This window comes from Callithrix jacchus, chromosome 16 (genome assembly GCF_049354715.1).
Source record: "Callithrix jacchus isolate 240 chromosome 16, calJac240_pri, whole genome shotgun sequence".
Taxonomy (NCBI): Eukaryota; Metazoa; Chordata; class Mammalia; order Primates; family Cebidae; genus Callithrix; species Callithrix jacchus.
In genome coordinates, this window is record NC_133517.1 from 95,578,332 (window position 1) to 95,605,976 (window position 27,645).

General features: G+C 41.7%; 1 long non-coding RNA gene across 2 annotated transcripts; it reads right to left on the reverse strand.

The window, feature by feature from the left end:
• Window positions 1–9,204, reverse strand: LOC118148478 (uncharacterized). Of its 2 annotated transcripts, none has more exons than XR_004735300.3 (8): window positions 9,096–9,204; window positions 8,662–8,767; window positions 6,645–6,783; window positions 5,958–6,018; window positions 5,477–5,644; window positions 4,138–4,996; window positions 3,809–3,859; window positions 1–2,635 (listed from the first exon to the last, which is right to left on the reverse strand). It is a non-coding gene; the product is annotated as an uncharacterized LOC118148478 (long non-coding RNA). The 2 variants fall into 2 exon arrangements; XR_004735299.3 differs by having other exon boundaries at window positions 5,958–6,099.
• Between the last annotated feature and the right edge of the window lie 18,441 nt (window positions 9,205–27,645).

Genomic DNA, 27,645 nt, shown 5'->3' on the forward strand with positions numbered 1-27,645 from the left:
AGCGGGCCTGGATAGTTCTGCCTTATTTATGAGACCGTTTATGAAAGCTTTTAACTGCTTGAAGGCCTTTTCTCTGACTTCAGTGCTCACCATTAGCCCCTGAAGGGCTGAAGTCAGCAGATGCCCGATTTCAACATCACTGAGGTACATTCTCTCAGCAGCTTACAAATCAAATTGAGTTTATCTATGAAAGTGTATTGTTTAAACTCTCAATTTTAGATTTGCAGGAAAGTCACAAAGGTGATGCAGAGAGGCCCCCTATACTCTTCATCCAGCTTCTCCTAATGTTAGCATCTTACCTATCCATGGTATGTTGTCAAAACTAAGAGACTAACATTGGTTGTGTATGTACATTTAACATGCAACAAGATACAAAACCTTCATTATGTAATTTCTGATTTTCTAGGTGATCTCATTTGCACATAGCTGTCTGGGAATCCAATTTCCTCTTGATGTCTCAGGTGATGAAGCTCTTCGTGAAAAAATGCTCTACTACCCGCTTCCCCAGTGAGAAGTTCATAGCTATGGAGAATCCAAACATCTAGTCTTTTACTTCTTTATTTTAGAGTTGAGTCAAGAGAAAGAATGAAATGTACCTACAGCAAAATAATAGCACAATACGTAAATGATTTTACAATTATGGTTTGATTGGTATATCAAGTCTTCAGATTTGCACCCATGGGCAAATTCTATTGACTTAATTATGGAAGAATAAATGAGTGAGTTGCTGCTGCATTGATTTCACATGACCCAGTGGATAAAATCCATTCTGCAATTTCCTGCTCCCTTAGATTTTAGAAAACTTGAACACAGCCATTTGAAAGTGTGGTTGTTTCTTTAAAAAAAACCATTAGGGAGTGGGACCACTATCTTATCAGTTCTCTGTTTAGCACCTGTATAACACCTGTAAATACACAGAAAAGAAGGTGGAGAACAGCAGGAGTGAAGGGGAGAAAGAAAAATGTATTTTCATGAGAAGACATGAAGAAAACTTCAATGTGTATTACTAAGGGAAAGACGACAATGTGAAAAGGCTGTATACTGTACAATTTCAATTGTATGACAGTCTGGAAAAGGCCAAACTGGGGAGAATAAAAAGATCAGTGGTTGCTAAAGGTTAGGGGAGGGAGGGATGAATAGGCAGAGGGCAGATGATTTTTAGCACAATAAAAATACTTTTTATCGTAATTTCATAATGGATACATGCCATGGTACATTTGCCCAAACCCATAGATTGCACACCAACAGTAAGCCCTAATGTAAACTAGGGACTCTGGGTGATAATGACGTGCTAATGCAGGTTCATTGATTGCAACAACTGTACCACTTGGTGGGGAATGCTGACAATGGGAGATGCTGAGCCTGTGTGGGGGTGGGGGCAGACGGGGTATCTCTGTACCTTCTGCTCAATTTTTCTGTGAACCGAAGTTGGCCAAAATATAAAGTCAAATTTAAAAAAATGTAAGAGGTATTTTAAGGTTGTTGAGAGAGAAAAAAAAAATCAGTTAAATAAACTTGTGAGACATTCAGGTAACAAAAAACGAGGCTGCAGGAAACCCAGGAGACTTCAGCATCTTAGGGCAGGTTCCTGGAAACAAAGTTTGAGAGAGAGATTTGGGAAGGCCACAGAAGCAGCATCTATAAGGAAGTAAGGGGAGCAGGATGGGCAGAGAGAGAGGCTTGAAATGTGATCCCTTTATAGTGGAGCCTCAGCCTGCCCAACAGGCAGCTCTGGAACTGGCATGATCCTTTACAATGGTCCCAAACTGAGATGGGGAAGCTGGACCTCATACCTCGGTACCAACCAGTCCTTGGATGCAGGCTATCCTTGCAATGGGGGCATAAGTTTAGTCAAGTCACCTTCCTCCATCTGAGGGCAATTTCTGGAGATAGACTTAGCCCTGAGCTGTCAGCTACCAACATTACTGGCAGCCAGAGCAATGAGTTCCTTAGTCCTGCAGCAGGGATCTGGGTAGCACACCAGAGCATCTGGTATACAGGGTATCCTCAAGTCCAAGAGAAAAGAATGCTTCAAGAAAGGAATAGCCAACCATATGGGATATTTCTGAAAGGCTGGGTTAGAGGAGGATATAGATGTGGCAGATGGAGGTCATTGTGATCTTAACCAGAGAAATTTTAGTGGAACTGGGAGAATGCAAATCCAACTAGAAAGGCTGAGAAGAGAAGGAAGGATGAGGAAATGAAGACAGCAATACAGACAATTCTCTTGAAATGTTTGAGGCCAACAAAAAGGAGCAGAGAGATTGGGTGTTAAATGGAAAGAGGCATGGGGCCAAGGGTAGTTCGTTACTTGCTTTAAGTTGGAAGATACTAGAACATGTTTGCTGACAAACAAAATGACATGAATGATTTAGGAAATTGAGATGCAAGAGAGGGAGGGGAGAGTTTCAGGAGTCATGTCCTTGAGAATGTGTGTATATATATATACTAGTTGCAAATGAGGCCATTAGATTATCTATCCCTGGAATTTGCAGTAGAGATTAAGGGTCAGTGGTCCAGTCAGGTACTCGGGAGGCTGAGGCAGGAGAATTGCTTGAATCCGGGAGGCGAAGGTTGCAGTGAGCCGAGGTCACGCCACTGCACTCTAGCCTGGCACCTGGTGATGAGTGAGACACTGTCTCAAAAAAAAGGAGTCAGAGGTCAATCCAGGAATGTCTCTTGAATGGTGATTTGAACCCAGGTACTAAGGAGTGGCCACTTTCCACCCACCGTATATTCAGTGAAGAGGAGAGAGCACGAAGCAGATGTGTGTACAAAGGAGAAATGGTTTTGCAAGTCCAAGGCCTCCCTGAGGCCTGCCTGTAGACCATCTTCTATGCCATCAAACACCCCTTTGTCTTTACTACAAATGTCCCTTTCTTGCTAAATTTAACTCTACCGAGATACTGATTTTTGCAACCAGAATCTTACCTATGATACGGAGCATTGCCTGATTGACATGCAATTAGCTTCAGGCCAGATGCCCCAGAAGATACCCTTGATATGAGCCAGCTTCAGCAAAGAGAGCTGCCCTGCCGTGTGACTCAGGCCTTTTCCTAGACCTGTACCATGGATCTTGACAACACTGATCTGTCTAGTGCCAGTCCACTGGGAAAAGACTGGATGCAAAGAAATGTAAAATCTAAGGAACAATTAAGATAAATCCAATCTATTTTTAAATAAATATTATCTAGACTTCAAATAGATACTATGAAGACTAGATAAACATAAACTAAAACAGGACACTGATGTTAATGCCCATTATTACAGCTTTGTAAAAAAACATGCATTTGCTCGGGAGGCCGAGGCAGGCAGATCACAAGGTCAGGAGATCGAGACCATCCTGGCCAACATAGTGAAACCCCGTCTCTACTAAAAATACAAAAATTAGCTGGGCGTGATGGTGTGTGCCTGTAATCCCAGCTACTCAGGGGGCTAAGGCAGGAGAATTGCTTGAACCAGGGAGTTAGTTGGAGGCTGCAGTGAGCCAAGATCACGCCACTGCACTCAAGCCTGGTGACAGAGCGAGAATCATCTCAAAAAAAAAAAAAAATGCATTTGGACTGAGTTTGGTGGTGTGCTCCTGTAGTTCCAGCTACTCAGGAGGCCGAGGCAGGAGGGGTGCTTGAGCCTAGGTGTTCTGGGCTGTAGTGAGCTATACCTATCTGGTGTCTGCATTAAGTATGGCATCAATATGGTGACCTCCCAGGGACAAGGGACCACCAGATTGTCTAAGGAGTGGTGAACCTGTCCAGGTTGGAATTGGAGAAGGTCGTAATTCTCATGCTGAGCAGTCATGCAGTCGCACCTGTCAATAGCCACTGCACTCCAGTCTGGGCAACACAGTGAAAGTCCGTTTCTAAAAAAGAAAAAAAAAAAAAAAAACCAAAACACATTTAGGAAAAAGATGGGAAAAATATGATTATCAAAGTGGTAATAATAATAACGTGTTAGGTTAATGGGATCATGTGTGTTTCCCCCTAATTTTCTCTATTTTAATTCTAAAATGTGGCCATATTATGTATACAATTTAATACAATTCTTCTTCCTGAAGCTCACACCTGAGCAGCTGGGGTGGCTTCTGGGATGTCCCCAAGTTATCACAGAGTTTATGTCTAAAAGGAAGAAAATACTCACTCAAGACTTGGGGCCAAAGAAGGCCACCAGAGGAAGTAGTTAAAATCAAACAAGGCTGGGTATGGTGGCACATGCTGGCAATCCCAGCACCTTGGGAGGCTGAGGCGGGTGGATCAAGTGGTCACTTCAGGATGAGCCTGGCCAAGATGGTGAAACCCCGTCTCTAATAAAAATACAAAAATTAGCCAGGCGTGGTGGCCCATGCCTGTAATCCCAGCTACTCAGGAGGCTGAGGCAGAGAATTGCTTGAACCCACAAGGCGGAGGTTGCAGTGAGCCAAGATGACACCATTTTACTCCAGCCTGGGCAACAGATGGAGACTTTGTCTAAAAAAAAAGGGACACCTACCTTCTGGCCAGAGACACCAATTACAGTCCCACATTAAAGCCCAAGATGAGAACTCGGTGACCACTAGAGCATGATCAGATTTTTCAGCCTGTTCCCATTGCAGGAACTCTACCATGAAATCTCTGAAACGGAAGAAAAGGCTGGGCACACATGGCCAGCTCCCATGGCAGGCCCTGCCCCTTCCTGGTCCTCTCTTGTGCCTGCTCTCTCCCTCGGCATTGCTCTTCCTCAAAGCGCCAAGGGTTTTATTAGGAACCACACTGAGCACTGACCCCGAACTTAATCTTCGCTAAATACTTCTAAATTACCTTAATGAGGATTCCCCTCCACCTCCCAGGGAGGCTGGTTTAAAGGTTGTCCTGCGACTCTTCTTTCACAGTGAGGTACAACAGGTCATTAAATGGCTTGCTCAGAGACCTGCTGGGGCAACTGGAGCAAGAACTTTGTGTTCCTCTGGCTCAATACTTTTCTTAGCTCACTGAGCTCAGCCAATGCTTCAGGCAAACGAGAACTGAAAAGAATAAACAGCGATGGGGGAGGGAGGACTCGTCTCCTAAGCTCTGCCCTGAGTGAGCAGCCCTGCTTCTGTGCACCTGCTCCGTCCCTGACCTTTCTACTGTTACAAACAGACCAATGGAGCCCCATTGTTCCTCCAGCTTCAACAGAGGCCAAGGAAGAATTGACTGCTACGGGGTTCAGGTTCACCAAATGAATGAGACTCCCACCCCAGAGCTAAAATATAATACAATGATTGGCCTTGTGTTTGTGGATAGTAATAACTAAGGCAGGTCGCAGCATGTTAACAGGAAGTTCTTCCTAGGTAGCAAAAGAATGTGGGAATAAACTGAAAAGAGGCCCCACCCCCAGACGACTGGAACCAGTTATCAAATAAACTGAAATTAATGACTTTATATTTCAATATTGCTATTTAGCGAGTGGTACTGTGTGCAGGACCCATGCTAGGTGGTAAGCAAAGCCACAGCAGTCCCACCTATCAGTATCCACTGTCAGGGGCCAGGGATGCTGGTCAGGTAGGCTGATGTCTTCGTGAATCCCAGGAGAGTCTGGAGTAGTCTATGCGGTCTCTTGGCAAGACCAGATAAAGGCAAAAGGCAGGTGCAGAAATCACAGCCGTAGAGAGGTGCCCGGAGTCACCCTGCTGGTGGGACACGGAAGAGAAGCCAAAAGAGTTAGCAGGGTTGCATCACCTCTTACCTGACCTTGACCGCAGGTCTCTGCTTCAGTGCCACTTCCTCCCAGAAGTCACCCAGTGACTCTCAGGTGTATGTTAAGCTCCCCTGTTACATACTCAGATTGTACCATTCATGAGCATGATTGTTTGATTAGAGGTCTGTTTCCATGAAAATAGGGATGGGAGAAGGGGCTCTTTTATGTTCCCAGTTTGTCCTCAGCCTGGCACTAATGGGCTTTCTATTCATACTTAGCAAGCTACTAGGCTTCACAGCACTTACCACATCAGAAGGCTGTATGTGCCTGGATAATTCTTCATTGACTATCTTCGTCCTTGCTAGACTGTAAATAGTAAGAGCACAGGAACCTCCTTTGTTTTGTCCTCCATCACCTATACCTCTGGCACAGCACTTACACATATTGCTGGCAGAAATAAATAATAAGTGAATAAACTAACATGAACAAAGGTCTAAAGATTAGAAGTGGGTAGAAAAAGGAAGACAATACAGAGGTTAGGAATTCAATATGTGCAAGAACAGAGTTAGGCGAGCAGAAAGTGAGAAAGCACAGGACTTTTCTATCAGTGGATGTGCAATGCCTAGACTCTCCTTTTTGGGAATGGACTGCATGGTGGGTGTAGTTAGGGGAACAGGGAAGGTGTGCCACTATATTAGAGCTGACTGACCAAGTCCAAATCTTCTTTATCCTAGAAGGAAAGCTAAGCCGTTTATTTCTCTTCAAAGCGCAAAGCAGGAACCTTTTTCTTTTGCGTGATGAAGACTCAAGCTCCTGCAAAGTTTGGGGAGCAGGGGAAAATGGTTCAGCAACCTGCAGGCTGCGGATTCCACAAAGCAAAGTGGATCCTGGACTCTTGGCTGGGAGCTTTAGTGCATCTTGCAGAATCCCTGAATCACAAGAGCCTGACTAGTTATGCGGCTGCCTTCTTCTCTGGTAGGTAGAGGCCTTACCGTGCATCATTTGTGGCTGTTTTTGCTGGACCGTCCAATCCCCTTTCTTCCCAGGTGTGAGTGCAGAAGGCTCAGAAAGGGTTCAGGAAGGAGCGTGAGCTTGCATGATGATATGAGAAGATGTGGTCCATCTGAAAAGCTACACAAGGCATCTCTCATCTTTCTCTTTGCAATAACTCTCTCCCTGGATCCCTAGACAGTGCTTGCCAGAGTTGGCTGCTGTAGTTTCTTAGCTTCACCTGGAAGTTAAGAAACTACAGAAACAGTGTGAATATTCAAGAAGTATAAACCAAGTTCCAGATGGGAGTTTCCAGAACTGTCTTTTTCTGGGTGATCTCCTCCTCCTTCCACCACCATACTAAACCTTGTTTGGATGGGCTGTTTTTATGAAGTTCCTTCTTGTCTCCAATTTCTGCTTCCCACCCTTTTGGTCACCAAAATGGAAGGGAGAGCACTGCATTTTTAAAGCAGCTGACTGACTCCCACAGCAACACACACACACACACACACACAAACTCCTCTCCAAAACACTTTATTTTTAGCAAGCAAAAGGGATGGGGCGGAAAGCAGACTTTTGCAATTATCTATCTTATTTCCTGGTCAATCCATTTGGATGGTGACTGATAGATTTTCAAATGGAGCCTCATAGTTTAAGGTGCCTGCACTGTGATGGACTCCATCTTGTTGCAAAAAGCAAAGTATTGATCACTAATGCCTTGTAGGGCTTCTGGGGGAATAGAGGTGGCTTGCACTGCACCATGCTCACCTACTTTTCAATTTATTCATGTTAATTTTACCAATCTCTGAAGGGGGAAGAAATGTTTCCTTCTGTGTGTGTGTGTGTATGTGTGTGTGTGTGTGTGTACATGTGTATGTGAGGTATGTATGTGTGGCTGTGTATGAATGTGTGTGTGTTATATGAGTCTATGTATGGCTGTGTATGAGTGTGTGAGTGTGCATGTGCGTATGTGAGTGTGTATGTATTTGTGTATGTGAGTGTGTGTGTGTGGCTGAATGTGTGTATGTGTGGCTGTGTATGAGTGAGTGTGCATGTGTGTGTGTGAGTGTATGTGTGTGTATGTGAGTGCATGAGTGTGTATGTGTGTGTGATTACTCTTCCATCTAATATTTTAGTCCAATTCATCGCCCCTAATTTTCAAGAGAAATTTACTTAAATTTTTTTAGTTCATGTGTCACAAATGTTGGTTTTCTGTATCACTTGACTAGCCTAAAAAACGTTGGGCTTCTGTAAATTGCACTCGCTTGATTTAAGCTGTTGTCTAATTTGGTCTTAATCATAACAAAAAAAGCATACACAACAAAAATTCTTTGGAGTTTTACTGAAGTGAGGAGTTTCTATGTTCATTCAAATAAAATGCTCGCAATCATGTTTTTACTGAAGTACTAGGACATAAAATGCTATTTCGAGGCAGGAGTAGAGTCATTCCCAAACTTGTAACTCTAAAATGATCTCATTCTGCTAATAAATGGAGCCCAGCGTAAGTGCTGACATCTGCAGGCACTGTCTTACACTCTTTATTGTCAGCCTCTTGGCCTGATTTCAGCTTCCACTGCCCTGCCAGCTACATAGGTGTGCATCAGTCACTTCGCTTTTCTGAGTTACCGTTTCCTTCTGTGGCTCACAAGGTGACCGTGTTTGCCCATTTCTAAGGCCCCCCTCTAGCTCTGGAGTCTCATGATACTTTGAAAAAGGAGGAAATTTAGAATAATCTTGTCCAAGGCCAAATCTGGACCACTGCCTGATTTTGTATATTTCACACACTAGGAATGGCTTTTTTACAAGTTTTAGTGGCTGGGGAAAAAAAACAGTATTTCAAGAAACTTAAAAATGATGTGAAATTGAAACTTGAGCTTCCATAAATAAAGTTGAACTGGAACGCAGCCATGCTTGCTTGCTTGTGTATTGTCTGCGGCTGCTTTGACACGACAATGGCAGTGTTCAGCAGTTGCCATGGAGACAAGCCTATAATGCGGCCCAGAGGCCTAAAATACTCACAATCTGGCCCTTTCCAGTAAAAGGTTGCTGGCCCCTGGTCTTGTCCAACTGCTTGACAGATAAGGAAATTGATGCTGAGTGAACTGGCTTGGCCAAGGTCCTGGTTCTTAAAGACAAGGCATAGTTAGAGGAAGAAAGAGGCAAATAGCCATTTTGAAGCATCCAAAGGAACAAAAACAATGAATAATAAGCCAAGATTAAGGATGAAAAAGTAATTTTTTCCTCAAATGCCAAAGGATAATGTGTTCTACAACAGATAAGGACAAAGCATCATGAAACCTTCCAGCACCCTGCATTATTTGTGAGGAAGAACTGATCTTTTCTTAATCTGGAATCAGATGACGATGGGTTGGTGAGGAGGATTTGGGAAGTGGGTCGATGACGGCAGAAACGGCTCGAGATTCTTCAGACTGATAACACTCCAGGAAGCCTACCTCCACAATTGCCGAAGGAAATGAAGGTGGAAACGCTTTAGTGGGTCTTTTCAAAAGTGCAGATCTGGAAGGGGTGAGGCAGTGCAACGTTTGGGGACAGGAAGTCTGGACTAGATTAGAACATTCATCAGATGGAGTTCCAGTGTTAGGAAATCCTAATGCCCTTTATGACACAGAGGCTCAATTTAGAATAGTCAGCATTGCTCTGATGCTGGTCCTTACTAACCTCCTGACAGGAGGTTAAATAGGAGCAAAATAAATGTTGCATTGGCAACATGGCAGTTTTGGAAAGTTTAGATAAAGACCCATGCAGGAATAAAGCTCCTCACCATTCAGTTTACACAGGGTGGATTGCCTTTGCCTGGGAAGTTACTGGTAGTGCCTAGTAAATATTCCATACTGAAGTATAAATGGGACTAGATGAAACCGCTCCAATGTCCAAACTGTTGGCAATCCATGAGGTACTAAACATTATCCCTGTGGGAAGGGCCTGGAATCTCAATCCCAGCACTATGGGAGGCTGAGGCGGTAGCGTCACTTGAGGTCAGGAGTTCAAGACCAGCCTGGCCAAATGGTGAAAGCCATCTCTACTGAAAATACGAAAATGAGCCAGGTGTGATGCTTGGTGCCAGGTACTCCCAGCTGCTCCAGAGGCTGAGGCAGGAGAATCACCTGAATCCGGGAGGCAAAGGTTGAGTGAGCTGAGATAGCACCACTGCACTCCAGCCTGGGCAACAGAGCAAGACACTGTCTCAGAAAAATGAAATGAAATAAAATAAAATAAAACTAAACATGCCAAATAAGATTTACCCTGGGAAATCCAATCATTTACAACACACGATATGGGTGCTGCGGAGTCAGTGAGAGTCAGAACATTACTGCCTCAGTTTAACTCGATGACAGGCTGCCCAGAGTTGCATCCAAAAGCTACTACTTGCATTGCCATGTAAAGTTGGACAGCTTGCTAAACCTCTCAAGCCTCCGTGTCTTCTCCTGTAATGCCAGTAACAAAGACAATAATAACGGCACCGCCTTTGTGGACTGCTGTATTGAAATGAGGTTTTAGAGGTAAAGTGCTTGAGAGATGTTGGTCATTAATGAGTGCTCATTAAATGTCTTCTGTTCACTGCTGGCTGCACTGTATGGCATATTAACTGACAGCATGGATTTGGGTGCAAACAGTTGTGGGATGGAGTCCCAGCTTCACCTCCGAGTAGCCTTGTAACCTGAGGCTTCGTTGAGCTTCAATTTTTCTACTGTAGAGCAGTGATAATAGTTACCCCAAGGGATTGTTGTGAGGATGAAATGAGAAAATGTGCTTACCATGCTTTGAAGAGTTTCCAGCACTTGGATATCATTATCATCCAGCAGCATCATCATTATTGATTGGTTGGTTCTGCCATTAGAAATCTTCTGAACACAGCCTTCAACACAGTAAGCCTGATATAAGATGCTTATGTGGTACACAGAATATAAAATGTTTTCATGGCCTGGCATGGTGACTCATGCCTGTAATCCCAGCATTTTGGGAGGCTGAGGCAGGCAGATCACGAGGTCAGATCAAGACCATTCTGGCTAATACAGTGAAAACTCATCTCTACTAAAAATACAAAAAATTAGCCGGGCATGGTGACACGCGCCTGAAGTCCCAGCTACTTGGGAGACTAAGCAGGAGAATCACTTGAGCCCGGGAGGTGGAGGTTGCAGTGTGCTGAGATTGCACCACTGCACTCCAGCCTGGGTGACAGGGTGAGACTCTGTCAAAAAGAAAAAAAAAAGATCAAAATAGAAATGATTTGATCCAGTGAAGTTCCTCATACACATTAGAAAGGCCAGGAGACACTACTGAGAAGAACCCCAGGGCCAACCCTGCCTGCCCCAAAACCCTCCAGGCAAGCCCAGAAGGTGCTGCATGGATTCCCGACTTCAGAACCGCTGGGGTTCCTGCTTCTTGTTTGCTCACCTTCTTTCTGCTAAATTCTGTTATTCTCGTTTGCTGTCAGGCTTCTCAACATGTGTAACTCACTGCTGCCATACTGCCTCATGTTCCAGGTCATATAGGTAAATGCTAGTCTCATCTTTGTCAACAATTAGGCAGAAGCCACTGACTCTGAGGAGGAGAGGGAGCCTTCGTATCTGGCCCGATCGCCTTTCTTAGTGTGTGGAACCCATGCTGTTTCCTGCCATTAACAGATCTGTTTGCTTGTCTAATATTCCCAGATTAAACGACCCAGTTCCACTCTGATGGGCTTGACAAACCTGCTCTCTGTATTACTCGCTGTCCTGCACCCTTTCATGCCTGCTGACTCCTCCGCAATGATCAGAAGGGAGCCAGTCTGCTGAGATTAAGGAATTACAAAAACATGCACTGGAGGTTTCAGTGGTGCCCTATTTAGCATACATTTTGTGATAAGTCCAAGGTGTTGTTTCCACTAGATTTCAGAACTAAAGATCACTTCTGCCAGGTCAGCCAGATTGGTAGACTTGGCTTTCCATCCATTTTCCCATGTGCCTGTATGGGTGGGACACTAGAGAATAAATAATGCAGAAAATTCAGGGTCCTCTATTCGTAGGTTGATTCCTATCAGAATCACTTCTTCTCGGCTCTTCATTTTGCTGATGAGGAAATCAGGAAGCTGTAATTCACAGCTGGATTCTAGTCAAGCCTAGATAGGAGCTTAGCTTTCCCTACTCGCGGGCCACTGCTCTTTCCTCCTTAAGTTCTGTTGCCTTCCAGGCTTAGCTGGAGTGGATTTTCTCTCTTTTTTAAAATTTATCTTTTAGAGACAGCATCTTGCTCTTTCACCCAGTTTGGAGTGTAATAAGATGATCATAGCTCACTGTAGCCTTGAGCTTCTGGGCTGAAGGGATTTTCACACCTCAGTCTCCTGAGTAACTAGGACTACAGGTGCATGCCATCATGCCTGGCTGGAGGAGTGGATTCTCCTTGGTGCCTTTTCCTTTTATTCTGTGCAGCCATGACTCCTTTGGAGTGAGCCTAATCTGTCTTCTTACCCTTGGGTCCCAGCTAATGTCTGGACTTCTCTGTGCATGTCATTCTCTGCAGATTTCCCCCAGTGGCTTGTGCTCAGACCCAGTGCTTATTTGGGATGAAGAATTCAGCTTCTTGGATCTAACTGGCAGAAAGACTTGGAATGTGGAGCGTGAAGCCACTGCATGTTCTCTCAGCTTTGGGAAGGCTCAGAACCCAAGTTCCAGCAGAAAAGCCAACTCTGAGCTAGGCCAGAAACCAAGAGGGTCTTGGGACCTGGAGACTCCCACCGCTCTCTGCCTTAGCAGCCAGAGTCCTGCAAGGCCAGTCTGAGGAGTGTCCTGGTGCCTTACACCCATGGTTGTAGTTTGAGTCAAAGGGTGACCATGAGGCTTTTGTCTCCAGGACCCAGTGATATTGGGCTCCAATGGTATACACCAAGTGGGTGGTCAAAGGCAGAAGCCCTGAGGGGAATGTGGGGAGCCAAGATACAAAAGAGTGTCAGAAACCAGACAGGAGCTCCTGGAAAATGTGTCTGTGTGTATGTGTGTGTGCGCGCGTGTGTGTGTGTGCGTGTGTGTGTGCGCGTGTGCCTGCATGCGTGTGTGTGCGTGCGTGCGTGTGCGTGCGTGTGTGCGTGTCTGTGTGTGTGCGCGCGTGTGTGTCTGTGTGTGTGCGCGTGTGTGTGTCTGTGTGTGTGTCTGTGTGTGTGCGTGTGTCTGTGTGTGTGTGCGCATGTGTGTCTGTGTGTGTGCGTGTGTGTGCATGTGTGTGTGTCTGTGTGTGCGTGTGTGTGTGTGTGTGTACAGGTCTGTCCTGTCTCTGCCAAGACACCCATGTGGGCGAATCTTCCCAGCAATTATTTGGGGTGGATGTTATTCTCCCAATTTAAAATGCTAGAAGAAGTTATTTGCCAAAATCACACAGCTGGTAAATGTCAGAACCCAGACTAGAGCCCAAGCCTTCTGACTTCACAGCTCATGTTCTATCCAGGTCACCAAGCTGCCTTCTAGAAAGGTTTACCTGTGTTTACCAGAGTTCTCTGACTGACATATGTGATAGCAGTCACAGAGCCAACTATGCAGTCCTAGGGCTGGAAGGATTCATCATCTAGTCCAACTCTAAGTACATTGATTTCCTTGGCCACAGCGGTTCTCACATCATGCCCTGAAGAGGGCCTCAGAGATTTTAGTTGGGACAGAGAAGGAGGATGGACATGGGTCACCTGCTCTTTCCACTCAGCCCTCAAACCCCGTCACTTCAACCAGAGCTACTTACTTCTTTGAGTTGGGAATGGGTTTAGACAACCTTAGTTCTTCCACATTCTCCAGCCTCGGCTTCAACACCTAGCATAAAAGAGAAGGGCCCTAGAGCTAAGCAGGTAAAGATCTCTGGGCAGTGCTTATGGCATTGTCTTCTTGGCGGAGGAGCCCTGCACCACCAATAAAAGTGTGATGAGCTAAGCCTAGTACAACCACAGAAGTTAATGGCTGCCTTAGAATTTCCTCACATTCATTCATTCCCTTGAGAATCATTAAATTAGAGCCACTGTACATCTGATCCAGCAATCTGGCTTTTACAAGGCTCCAGTAGACTATGCTGTGGGACAAACAGGGTAATCTCTCTGATATCACCCTCAAAAGATTAAAGAAGAACACTTTTAAATCACAGCTAGTGATCTATCAGGCACAAATTTATCTAAACTTTTTAATAGAGTTGCTGTTTATGTTTTTGGCTATCATCACCTCTTGTCATGACAAGTTCAGGAAGTTGCCACCACCTGGGCACTTCCTTTTACCTGCCCTATATTTACCTCTCTCACTTTCCAGGGGTAACCCTCAGGGTGCTGAGTGTTGGTAAACATGCTCAACCTGCTGTGGCCGAAGCACCAGTTGAACAAATAATTCTTGAATTGACAGTACTGACAAATGGCGTCATCATAAATGCATATTGGCCAGGTTTTCAGTCCATTAAAATCCTTTCTAGGAGAGGGGTCACCAGTGTTCTGGAATCTTGGACATGCTGAGCAGCTTTTCTGTTATTTAGACAACTTTTAAATCCTCAGACTACTTTCAGACCCTTGGCATTTCTGAGTGGCTGGAGTACGGGGGTGTTGATTGCTTCCCATCTGTTACCTGGGTTCTTTCATATATCCTCACCTTTGTCTCCCTAGCCAATATATGTACATTTAGACAAAAATAAGCAATCTACTATCTTTCAATATACTGAGGCCAGAAAAATGGTATTCTGATGACCTCTGCACAAGCTGTTGGCAATTCCAGGACCTCTTTGATGCATTCTAATATACCCTACTCGAGAAGTGTAACTAAGTTCAAAAAGTTTAACCATTTGTAAACCGTTTCTTCATCTAGATCAGCACACCCAGGGTCCAAAATGTGACTTCACAAACTATAACAAGTAGATCTCTCTTTGGGTCCCCTCTGCTAGCATGAGACTGTGAAGAACATGAAGAGGTGCTGTTTCATCTCCTGCAGTGGGAGCATTGGTTGTCTAATGGCTCCAACATGGTCCCTCTGGTGGTTGTACAAAGGCCAAGTTTCCCACAGTCGGTTCCCAGCCAACGATTGAACATGGTGCTGTTCCTGCAGGACGTGGGTCTCCTCAACCAGGAGATGCTGGATGAAGAACTCCCCAGAAGCCTGGCTGAAACTTTCTTGAAATGAGGCTAGAGTCTGAGACTCTTCCTACTTAACCCTCCTTCACAGGGGTCAGACCTACATCATGGTCTGATGGTTTTCCCAATTTTGTTGGCTTCTTCCTTCTTCTCCTTCACAGGCAGTGCCCTCAATAAATGCTTTGCTCATCTAATACTGACTTGGTGTCTACTTTTTGGGAGACCTGAACTAACACAAGACACTTTAGCCTTCTCTCCTTTAAAGTCAGGCTCCACCCTATTCCCAGCTGTTTCCAGCAAGCGTCTCACATGTGTTCATGGACATGGGCTACACAACATCCACTCTCTTCCTCCCCTCCGGTAGAGCTCCAGATTCCTGGAGAGATGCCTGCATTACAGTCTTTGATGTTCCCAAGCTTCATGGGGTTCCCATTGCTGCTGATACCTCTTCTCCTATTTGTGGAGCCCCTGATACCTGCTTCCTGCAGATGTATCAGAAGTCAGCATATACCAGAACCCTGATGGTCTGAAGCTATGCCCACTGCAGACAGATGCCCCTAAACTTATGTGCTCTGTTAAGTCCCTTACCTTCATTCATTACAAGGGTTACCATGTAGAGCTGGATGGTGCTCCCATTGTCACATATTACCTTTTGTGAGAAGAGGTGGCTCTGTTTTTGCTCACAATTATCTTCCTTTAGAGCATAGACTCAATCCTGAGCTAAAAGAACAGCTCGATGACAGATGTGCTATATTTAAACCATTCTTCTTTTCTGACTCTAGAAGAATCTGACTTCTCTCTCTTTGGATGAACGTTTTCCTACAAGACTTCTTACTTCTTAGTCCTTCATTCAAAGAATCTTCCTATGAGTCCCCAGTACATATTTAATTCTGTAGTGATGATAGCAAAGGCTCAAACTGGGCCTTCCATATTCTGGGCTGCTCTAAGTGGGGTTTTGTGAATTCATCTGTTCATATGTGTGTTATGTGTGTGTGTGTGTGTGTGTGTGTGTGTGTGTGTGGCAAAACACTGTAATTCTTATGTCCTATCTTGCCTCTCCTTCCCACCTCATGACACCCCCATCTGTCACAGCCTCCACAGCCCTCTTTCAGCTGCCAGCCTCCACCCCCCAACCCCATGCTCTTCTATTGTTGCCAATATTTCCACTTGACTGGTTTTTGGGTATTTTTTTCATCATTTTGTATTTCAAAACATTTTGGGGGAACTTGTAGAGTCAAAGTTGTACTAAAATGTAAGGAGTGACAGATATTGGAGTACAGCAAAGCAAGGTTTACAGTACGTTGTTTGTAGGTAATGTCCAAGTTAAGGAAGGAGGAAACTGAAATAATCTGGTGTTTACCCAGGGAACAGCACTAGAGAAGCCACTCTGAGTAGGCTTGGATGATTTCCAGAAACAATAACAAGCACGACTTATGAAATTTTTTGACTGATAAATATACACATGCCAAAAATAGACACATGCTATAACAGACACTATTGACTCCACCAGGTCACCTTAGACCCTTTGACTGTTTTCTGTGTGCTGTTTTTGCATGTTTTTTGAATTTTTGTTTTGTTTTGTTTTGTTTACCTCTAATGACTTGTGACTATGAACTTTTCTTTGGAATACTTCCTTCAGGTTACCAGAACACTTTCCCTGCACATGCAGAGAGCCAGAAGTACCTGGAAGTTTGCACCTCTACAGGCCACTCTTATCTTATGATTAACTGGTTTGGTAGTATGAAAGCTCAGCTCCCTAGCCTCAGGTTGGAATAAATTTTAAAAGATGTGTATAAATTGAGATTTATGCCTTGTTGCTGGATTAAAAACTTAATACTGAAAATTGTGAGTTCTCAAATTAATATATACATTTAACAAAATTTCCATCAAATTTTTAATGAAATTTTTGGGAATAGATATAATTAAAAGTCTAAAACTTATCCAAAACAATAAAGGTATAAACATCCTCCAAAAAAATTTTGTAAAAAAAAAGAGAACTAAGGAAGTCCTCTTTCACCAGCTACTAAGATGTGTTACATAATTACAGTAATTGACTGTAACCACTGAATGACATAATTTTTGGTTCTGGTGTAAAAATATACAGAGAGGCAGAATAGAATAAAAATTCCAGAAACAGTCCCAAATATTTATATAATCATTTATAGCATGATAATGGTAATAGTTTATATCATTATAAAAATATTACTTAATGAGTGATATTGGCAATAATAGGGTAACTCACCCCAAATTAAATACATTCCAAGTAAGTTAAAGTTTTAAAAAGAATCTTCATCTTTTAGCAATGATAGGCTAGGCAATTCAGATCAACGCTCTTGCTGAAAACAATCAGAAAGACTGAAAATGTGTGAAATACATCTCCATGAAGGTATCTAAGAGCCAAAAAGTCAGTGTAGAGTACTAAGGTCAAGATCTAAGAGATGAAGGAAACTCAGAGACGTAAGCCCAGCATCTGAGGATGCTTTACCCCTTGGGGTGTTGGCTAATTTCAAAGTAGATGGCTGAGAGGCTACAGACTACAGCACTTTTGAGAGTCTTAAGGAGCTAAGAGAATGAAAACTGGAGTACAAGGATAATTGGAAAGGAAAGCCTCTGATAAACTCCCAGTACATTGGTTTGGGTTCCTGAAGGGCTATGCCTGAATATTGAGTGTGGAAGTAGATGAGTGCTCATATTTAACAGTTTCCAGTCATTTCCAACCCTGATTAGATTGGGTCGATCCTGCATTGTTAGAACCCTAAGAAACCCCCTAGAAGTACAGGCATATTTTGTTTTATGTGCTTGTTTTATTGGACTTCCCTTGATTGCACTTTCTAGATACTGTTTTGTTTTTTTTTTAATAAATTGAAGGTTTGTGGCAACTCTGGATTGAGCAAGTCTATCAGCACCATGTTTCCAACAGCATGTGGTCACTTAATGTCTCTGTGTCACATTTTGGTACTTCTTGCAATATTTCAAACTTTATTGTTGTTACTATGTCTGTTTTGGTGATCTGTGATCAGTGATGTTTGATGTTACTATCATAATTGTTTGGGGACCCCACAAGTTGCACCCATAATAAGATGGTGAACTTAATTGATAAATGTGTGTGTTCTGACTAGCCATTCCTCCATCTCGCTCCCTCTCCTTCAACCTCTCTACTCCCTGAGACATAACAATATTGAAATTAGGCCAATTAATAACTCTTCAATGGCCTCTAAACATCCAAGGGAAAGGAAGAGTTGCATGTCTCTCACTTTATATAAAAAGCTAGAAATAATTAAGCTTAATGAGAGGAAGACATTTTGAAAGCCAACATAGGCACAGGCCTTTGGTGCCAAACAGTTGAACTAGTTGCAAATGCTAAAAAAAAAAATTATTGAAGAAAATTAAAAGTGCTACTCCAATGAACACATGAATGACAAGAAAGTAAAACAGCCTTATACTGATATAGAGGAAGTTTGAGTGGTCTTGATATAAGATCAAACCAACCACAACATTCCTTTAATCCAAAGCCCGATCCAGAGCAAGGCCCTAACTCCCTGTAATTTTATGAAGGCCAAAAGAGGTGAAAAAACTACAGAAGAAAAATTTGAAGCTAGCAGAGGTTAGTCCATGAGGTTCAGGGAAAAAAGACATCTCCATTACATAAAAGTGCAGAGTAAAGCAGCAAGTGCTGATGGACAAGTTGCAGCAAATTATTCAGATCTAGCTGAAATCATTGATGAAGATGGCTTATGATAAACAACAAATTTGTGAGGCAGAAAAACAGCCTAAATCGAAAGAAAATGGCATCTAAAACTTTCATAGCTAAAGAGAAGTTAATGCTGGCTTCAAAGAACAGGCTGACTTTCTTCTTAGGGGCTAATGTGGCTGATGACTAAATTGAAGCCAATGCTCACTCACCATTCCAAAAATCCTAGGACCCTCAGGAAGTATGCTAAAGCTATCCAGCCTGTGCTCTATAAATAAAACAACAAAGCTTGGACAGCAGCATATCTGTTTCCAGCATGGCCTACTGAATATTTAAAGCCCACTTTTGAGATCTACTTCTCAGAAAAAAAATTTCTTTGAAAATATTACTGCTCATTGATAATGCCACCTGGTCACCCAAAAGCTCCAATAGAAATGTACAGGGATATAATGTTGTTCTAACGGCTGCTAACACAACATCCATTCTGCAGCTCATGGACCAAGAAATAATTTGATTTTCAGGTTCCACTATTAAATAAATACATTTTATAAGATTATAGCTGCCGTAAAGCATGATTCTTTTGTTAGACCTGGGCAAAGTAAATTGAAAACCATCTGAAAAGGATTTGCCATTTTAGATGCCATTAAGAACATTTACAACTCATCGGAGGAAGGCCAACCATTGTGAATGACTTTGAAGGGATCGAGACTTCAGTAGAGGAAGTAACCGCAGATGTGGTGGAAATAGCAAGAGAACTAGAATTAGAAATAAAAAAAAAAAAAATTAAAAAAATTTTTTTTAATTAAAAATTTTTAATTTTTTTTTTTAACATTTGCAACTAGTTCAACTGTTTGGCACCAAAGGCCTGTGCCTATGTTGGCTTTCAAAATGTCTTCCTCTCATTAAGCTTAATTATTTCTAGCTTTTTATATAAAGTGAGAGACATGCAACTCTTCCTTTCCCTTGGATGTTTAGAGGCCATTGAAGAGTTATTAATTGGCCTAATTTCAATATTGTTAATTAAAAATTAAAAATTTTTTAATTAAAAAAAGAAAAAAAATAGAGCCTAAAGATGTGACTGAATTGCAGCAACCTCTAATAAAACTTGAACAAATGAAGAGTTGCCTCTAATGGGTGAGAAAAGAAAGTGGCTTCTTGAGATGGAATGTACTACTCCTGGTGAAGACACTGTGAACATTGTTGAAATGACAACAAATGTTTAGAATGTTTCATAATCTCAGCTCTTAAAGCAGCAGCAGGGTTTGAGAGGATTACTCCAATTTTGGAAGGAGCTCTGTGGTAGGTAAAATGCTATCAAACATCATGACACATTACAGAGAAATCTCTCAATCAACTGGCAAATTTCATTGTTGACTTATTTTAAGAAACTGCCACAGCCACCATAGTCTTCAGCAACCACCATCCTGATCAATCAGTAATCATTAATATCAAAGCAAGACCTTTTACCAGCACAAAAGATTATGACTCACTTAAAGCTGAGATGATTCTTAGCATTTCTTAGCAATAAAGTATTGAAAAATCAAAGTATGCCTGTTGTTTTCTTAGACAAAATGCTACTGCACATTTAATGGACTACAGGATAGTAAAAACATAACTTATATATTTGCTGGGAAACAAAAAAAATTGTGTTACTTTTTTAATTAAAATATCCACTTTATTGCCATAGTCTGTAACTGAACCCACAATATCTCTGAAGTATGCCTATAAATATAATTTCTGAGGAAAAATTATACCTTATTAGCCTCAAATTATTGTATATCACATATACAATGTCTGAAACCCAATTAATAAAAAACCAAGCACACAGTGATACCAGAAGATTTTATTAAAATTCATGGAAAACATAAGACAATAGAAATAGATCCAGAGAAGATACAGAAAATAGTTATCACAGATTTAAAATAAGTGTGCTTACTGTATTTGAGATAGAATACAAGACTGAGAACTTTGTAGTGAGTTAGAAACTAGAAACATTCTTAATAAATGGAAATTCTAAAACTAAAAATTGAAATGAGTGAAATTAAGAACTCAATGAATGAATTTTATCAGAATTTAGACAAAGTTGAAGAGAGAATTAGTGAACCGGAAACCAGCTTAGAATAAAGCATAGAAAGGTGGAGAAAAATAGAGAAACACAAAAAAGAGCTTTGAAAACAGAGCATATAGCAAAAAATTTTAACATATGAGCAATTGGGGCTTCTCAAAGTAAGAAGTCCAAATGAGGTAGAAACAATACTTGAAGAGATAATGGCTTATAATTGCCTAAAATGGATGAAAGACATCAAGCCACAGATTTCAGAAGCACTCAAAATCCAAAGCATGAAAAACAAAATTAAAATTATTATCATAGTAAAACTTCTCAAAGTAAGAACTAAGAAGACATATTGAAAGTAGCGAGGGAAAAAGAGAGATACCTTCAAAGGCATAAAAACCTTCCCTGACTTTTCTACTGAAACAAGGGCTAGAAGACAATGGAATGGTATCTTCAAAATATTGAAGGAGAATAATTCTGTATGTCACCAAAAAGAAGTGAAAGATACGTTACGTTACAACAGATCAAAACTAAGAAGTTGTTCTTCATGCAGAAGAAAAACTGAGTGAAGATCAGAGATGCAAGAAAAAAATAAAGAGCACAAAAAGGGTAAATATGTGACTAATTTAATTGATCATTGACTGTATAAAACAACAATAATAATGCCTTAGGGTAAAATAATATAATATATTTTTATATGTAATATATATATCAATCCTTTGGGTAAAATATATATAAAGAACTAAACAGCAATGATGACATGGCAGGGGGAACGGTAAATGGAGTTAAAAGCTTCTACGGTTCTTGCATTACCTTAGAAAGAAGTAGAAATACCAAGCAACACTAGACTTTAAGTGAAGGATGTATATTGTAGTCACTGGGGTAAGTACAAGTAGAAAAACAAAATTACATAAAACTACCATGTAAATGGAAGAGGGAAATGAAATAATAAAGAATATGAGGTTCCAAAAAAGGCAAGAAAGAAGAAAGGAATATAGGCCAATAAGAGAAAGCAGAATAAAAGGGCGGATTAGATCTAAACACATTAATAACTACATTCAGTATAAATAATTTAAAAAGACAATTAAAGGATAAAGTTTGTTCAGGCAGGATTTTGAAAAAAATTACATTATAGCCTGATCACCTGAGGTCAGGATTTCAAGACCAGCCTGACCAACATGGTGAAAGCCTGTCTCTACTAAAAAAAAAAATTAGCCGGGCCTGGTAGTGCATTCCTAGAATCCCAGCTACTTGGGAGGCTGAGGCAGGAGACTCACTTGAACCCAGGAGACGGAGGTTGTGGTGAGCCGAGACCATGCCATTGTACTCCAGCCTGGGCAATAAGAGCAAAACTCCATGAAGAAAGACAAAATAAAATAAAGTGAAAAGATATAGAAATGAACAGAAAAAGAAAGCTGTAGTAGTTATATTAATATCATGAAAAGTAGATGTTTTAAGGCAAAAAGTTGACTACAGATAAAGAGAGATAATTCATAGTGATAAAATGTGCAGTTTTCTGGGAAGATTTTGCACTTCTAAGATTGTATGTCTTTAATAACAGAAGTGAAAACACACAGAGCAAAATTTAACAGAACTACAAAATAAAACTGTTTTTCAAACTATTTGTGGTGAAGAAACATTTAAAAATTTTCAATCTACAGCAGATTAATACTCATAAAATTACAATAAAAGTTGATTAATAGAGAAAAATGAAAAACATATTCACAAAATACAGATTCACTAATCATAATGCATAGATGTCGCAGCAATGTCAAATTGCTAATAAAGTTGCTAAATGGTTGTTTCCATTTATGGTGTATTCCAAGAACACACTAATTTACGTGCTCTTGGACAGGTAACAGTTTGGAGACACCAGCCAGCAAAGAAGCACATAATTAATAAGTTTAATCCAATTGACATATGGGAATGTTGCACCCAAGATATGTGTCATGCGTACTTAAAAAGGGTATCTCTCTGCCAATTCCATCTTATAGCATATAGACGATTTTTGTTTATGTGTCTTGTGAAAAGTACGTCTATATGCTGTAAGATGGAAATCATACCAAATGTGTTCTCTGGAGTGGAAGTAGGCTAGAAATAAACTTAAAAAAAAAAGGATTAGCTGGATATCCTGTCTGTATTTGAACATTTAAAACTACACACTTAAATACTCTATGTGTTAAAGAGGAAATCACAATGGAAAAGTCATGCACACCAGAACTTCTAGGATACAGCCTAAGCCATGCTTAGGGAGCAATACATATCCTTAAGTGCACATATTAAAAGAGAAAATGAGTTGGATATCACTATTCTCAGCATTCATCTGAAGAAATTGGTGAAGTAGTCAGTGAAACCCAAAGAAAGTATAAGAAAAGGCATGTTAAAGAGCAGGGTCAAAAGAGGTTACATATAAGATAAAAATTATAGGAAACCACAATAGTACTTAAAGAAAATATGAGTCTGCCAGGCACGGTGGCTCAAGCCTGTAATCCCAGCACTTTGGGAGGCCGAAGCGGGTGGATCATGAGGTCAAGAGATTGAGTCCGTCCTGGCCAACATGGTGAAACCCTGTCTCTACTAAAAATACAAAAAAAAAAAAAAAAAAAAATTAGCTGGGCATGGTGGCGCGTGCCTGTAATCCCAGCTACTCAGGAGGCTGAGGCAGGAGAATTGCCTGAGCCCAGGAGGCGGAGGTTGCAGTGAGCTGAGATCGCGCCATTGCACTCCAGCCTGGGTAACAAGAGCAAAACTCCGTCTCAAAAAAAAAAAAAAAAAGTTTTTTTTTTTTAATTGTTGGGATGCAAACAGCCCTTCTATATATGGCATCAAACAGAAACTATGAAGGGAAAAAGATTATGCAATTAGACTATTTACTTTTTTAAAAATATCTATGTCGAAATCACTACAGACAATACTAAAAGACAAATGACCACACAGGCAAAATATTTGCAAATTATATGATAAGAAGTCTGTATCATTTCTATGCAAAGAGCATATGCAAAATCAATACATAAAAGGAAAACATTACAATAGAAAAAATAGCCACAAGATGTGTACCGGCACTTGAAAAAACAAGATGCATAGAGGGTTTATAAACATATTAAAACATCTAATCTCACTAGTAATCCAAGAAAGAGAGAGTAATGTCCAATCCCTCTAACAAAGAGTTTTCAAATACAAGCTTTTATTTTCACCTGTTATTATACTGACAATAAAACCCAAAGCAGCTAGGCGTGGTGGGTCACACCAGTGATCCCAGCACTTTAGGAAGGTGAGGCAGGTGGATTGCTTGAGCCCAGCAGTTCAAGACCAGTCTGGGCAACGTAGTCAACATAGTGAGACCCCATCTCTAAAAAATAAAAATAAAAATTAGCCAGGCAGAGGAGTGGCATATGCCTGTAGTCCCAGTTACTCAGGAGGTTGAGATGAGAGGATCACCTGAGCCTGAGAAGCTGAGATTGCAGTGAGCTGAGATGACCCACTGCACTCCAGCCTGGGCAACAAAGTGAGACCTTGTCTCAAAACAACAACAAAAAAAAAAAAGCAAAAGGAGAAATGATTATCAGGGGTGAATGATGAGTGTGGAGGAGTTATGTGTGGGGAATAGAAAAGGGGATATTTTTCCAGAGAGAAATTTAACAATAGGCATCAAAAGACTTAAATGGAAGACACTTAACTCAGGAAATTCATTTCTTAGAATTTGGCCTTAGTAAATAATCATGGATACATGCAAAGATGTTTTTATAAGTATGTTTCTTATAGCACTGTTTATAACAGTAAAAAAAAAAGTAAACTATATAAATATCCAAAATTAGAGAAGGTTAGAAAACATTTGGTACCCACCCACAGTAAACGAGGCAGAGGAAAGCAATTTATCTATTAACAATGATAACACGGGAGAATATTCAGCAAAATGAAAAGTGATGCATGAAATATTGGTAAGGGAATGAGGTAGATTGCAAAATATTATAATCTCACTTTTGTTTTATGTAGTTAGGACAGGCAGCAATTTTAAAAAATTGTTATTAGAGGTAGTTTTAATTTTGTTCACTTTTACTTCTCTGTATTTTCTAAGACATTTAAAGTAAACACATGTTGCTTAAATAAACAAAAGGCATAGAGGCAGGCTTTCACTATGTTGCCTAGGCTGGTCTCAAACTTCTGAGCTCAAGTGATCCACCCGCCTCGGCCCCTCAAAGTGCCAGGATTACCGGTGTGAGCCACCCTGCTGCCCAACATATGTTACTTTTCATCAGAAAAATGGTCCTTAAAAAAAAAAAAAAACTTCTGTTTTCAAAATCTTACCTTTGCTTTCAAATTTCAAATGAAATGCAGAAGAAGCACATGTACAATTCATTGCTTACTGACTCGGCCCTTGCTCTGCCGAGTTCATTTGGTAATATAGTAAACTTGTTTTCACACTAATGTTTGACATAGAAACTGAAAGTTAACACCAAACTTGTTTTTGCCACATTTGGGGCAGCAGCCTTTTTTTTGAGACAGAGTTTTGCTCTTGTTGCCCAGGCTGGAGGGCAATGGCACAATCTCGGCTCACCGCAACTTCCACCTCCCGAGTTCAAGCGATTCTCCTGCCTCAGCCTCCGGAGTAGCTGGGATTACAGGCATGTGCCACCACGCCTGGCTAATTTTGTATTTTTAGTAGAAACGGGGTTTCTCCATGTTGGTCAGGCTGGTCTCGAATTCTTGACCTCAAGTGATCCACCTGCCTCAGCCTCCCAAAGTGCTGGGATTAGAGGCGTGAGCAACCTCGTCTGGCCGGCTGTTTTTTTATTTTAATTTTTTTTAGCTTATCAAGATACATGGTTTCCTATAGGATATTGAACATCATCTCCAAGGCATGAAATTTCTCATAAAGGTAATCTATTCACTCATGCAATAAATATTTATTAGGCATATTTCTTTGCTTGGCCCTGTCCCAAAGACTGAGCATACAGTGATGGACTAGACCAGTCCCCACTTCCCTTCTGGGGCTCAAGATCCTGGGACCTTCCTGTTAGACATGTCACACTTGACAATCCAGCACTCAGCCACAGTGTGGCCAATTTTCAAATGGAAACCATTCCACCCCAATTCCCAAGCCCTTCAGCACACACTGAGTACACCAGAAGCAGATGTATTAGCAGGAGGGTACAAGCAGTCCTTCAGAAAGGAAGTCACTCTCTTCCTGAAAAGTAAAATAGCAGTTTTTCTCAACTATTTTTGGAACTAAGTTTTGAAAATGTGAGTCTTGTCTTGAAACAGCTAAGAAAAGTAAATAAATGAAACAATCTCTGCCAACAATCTCTCACCCTCAAGGATGTGAGGAAAGAGTATTTTTATGAAAGGGAACCAGAAGGATGGTGCTAACTGGCTGATAGATAACGCAAATAGGAATTCATTATCCAACAATTACTCAGCAGAATAACAGATATAATGGAGGCCCAGGATTGAATGAGGAGAGTCATACACAGGTCATAACACAGGATGAAAGTAATGAATCTTTGAACACCCAGTTTTCTCTCAATTTGTTTCCTGCTGAGAAAGCTCGAATGTCAATCTGTCCAAAACCAGACGTTGTGGTAACCCCAAGTTCAGGTGAAGCTGGATCAGCGGGTCTTGGTGAAATTGCATAGACATGCAGCAACTCAGGCTGTCACAGATGTGGAGATGGTCTGCCAGGCCTGGGAGTAATAGGCTTTGGCCCAGATGAGATGAGAATTGCTTTGTTTATCTATTGCTGTTTTTGTTTTTTGTTTTTTTAACCCACAAAACTTAGTGGCTTAAAACAAATCCAGAATTTCTGAATTTTTCATGAGTCTGAGGGCTGAACCGGCTCCACTGGGCAGCCTTCCTGATTCACATGCAGTCACGAGGCTGCCTTCATCTGGGAGCTTGGCTCAGGATGACAGTCCAAGGTGGCATCCTTCAGCGTCTCTCTCCATGCAGCCTATCAATAGTCAAGACCACCTGAGCAATATCACAATACAGCAGATGGCTTCAATGCATAGGCACCAGTGGGGACCCTGCTTACATCCTATGTGCTAAGGCTTCTTCAGCCAAAGCAAGTCACATTACCCATGCCAGGGTCAATGCAGGAGGTGATATACAGGTTGTGACTCTTCTGGGCTATAGTTAATTGGGGCCCTCAATCTAGCAGTCTACCACAGGGACCAGGACCAGGAAACAGGGGTGGGATAAGGGTGTGAAAGTGGGGGATATAGGGCGGAGGTCACAAGAGGATCCTGGCCACCCCCCAAGACAATAGCATAATTGAAGTTAGAAGTGGGGACATGGAGATTGAGGTGGAGAGATGAACAGAGGGACTGTGGCTGGTCAAAAGGTCTACAGCATGGGCAGAAGGGCAGAGTAAAACCCCAAGAAACCAGGTAGGAGGTGGCAGGCAGAAACTAAGCAAGGATGGGGGAAAATGCTGACTTTTCATAAAGAGAAAGACTGGGAAGAAAACACAAATCCCTGGTGCCATTTTTGTTTTTTAAATGAGGGAGCTTAGATTTTTCAATGAGCTCCTATGATACTCTTTCTAGGGCAGAAGGGATGATGCCTTGGGTGGTGAGGGGCTCCCTGGAGCCCTCCCTCGGTCCTGCCACTCCTCACTCCCATCTTTCCTCGTTCTCCGGCCCCTCCCTTCTCTGTCCCAAACTTTGGCTCAGGTGTTCCAACTTGGAAGATATGTTTTTCATGTAGTTTAGGCCAATTCTACTTTTATATATGTTGTAAATGTTTGTAAAAAGTAGAATATGAGTAATTTAACCAGTAGACTTACATCGTTAAGAGGGGAGAAATCTCACCGTGGTTTACAAACTCTCGTGTGATTCTCTGACCTCATCCTCTGCCTGCCCCCACCCCCTACCTACAGTCATCGTAGCCACACTGGCCAATTGTTCTAAACGGGGCGTTTGACCTGCCATACAGCCCCAGTCTGGGAACCTCTTCCCCCACATGCATACACAGCGCCCCATGGTTTCAGATCTTTGCTAATGTGTAATCCCACTGATTATTTCCCTAGCCGTTTTCCTGTCATTATTTAAAATTGTAACCTACCCTTGCTCAGCGCATCACCATTCTTCTTCTGCACTGTTTTCCTAGAGAGCTCTCACACCATGTAACACTATGTATATTTATTTGTTTGTTGTTGTTGTTGTTTGTCTGATTTATTTT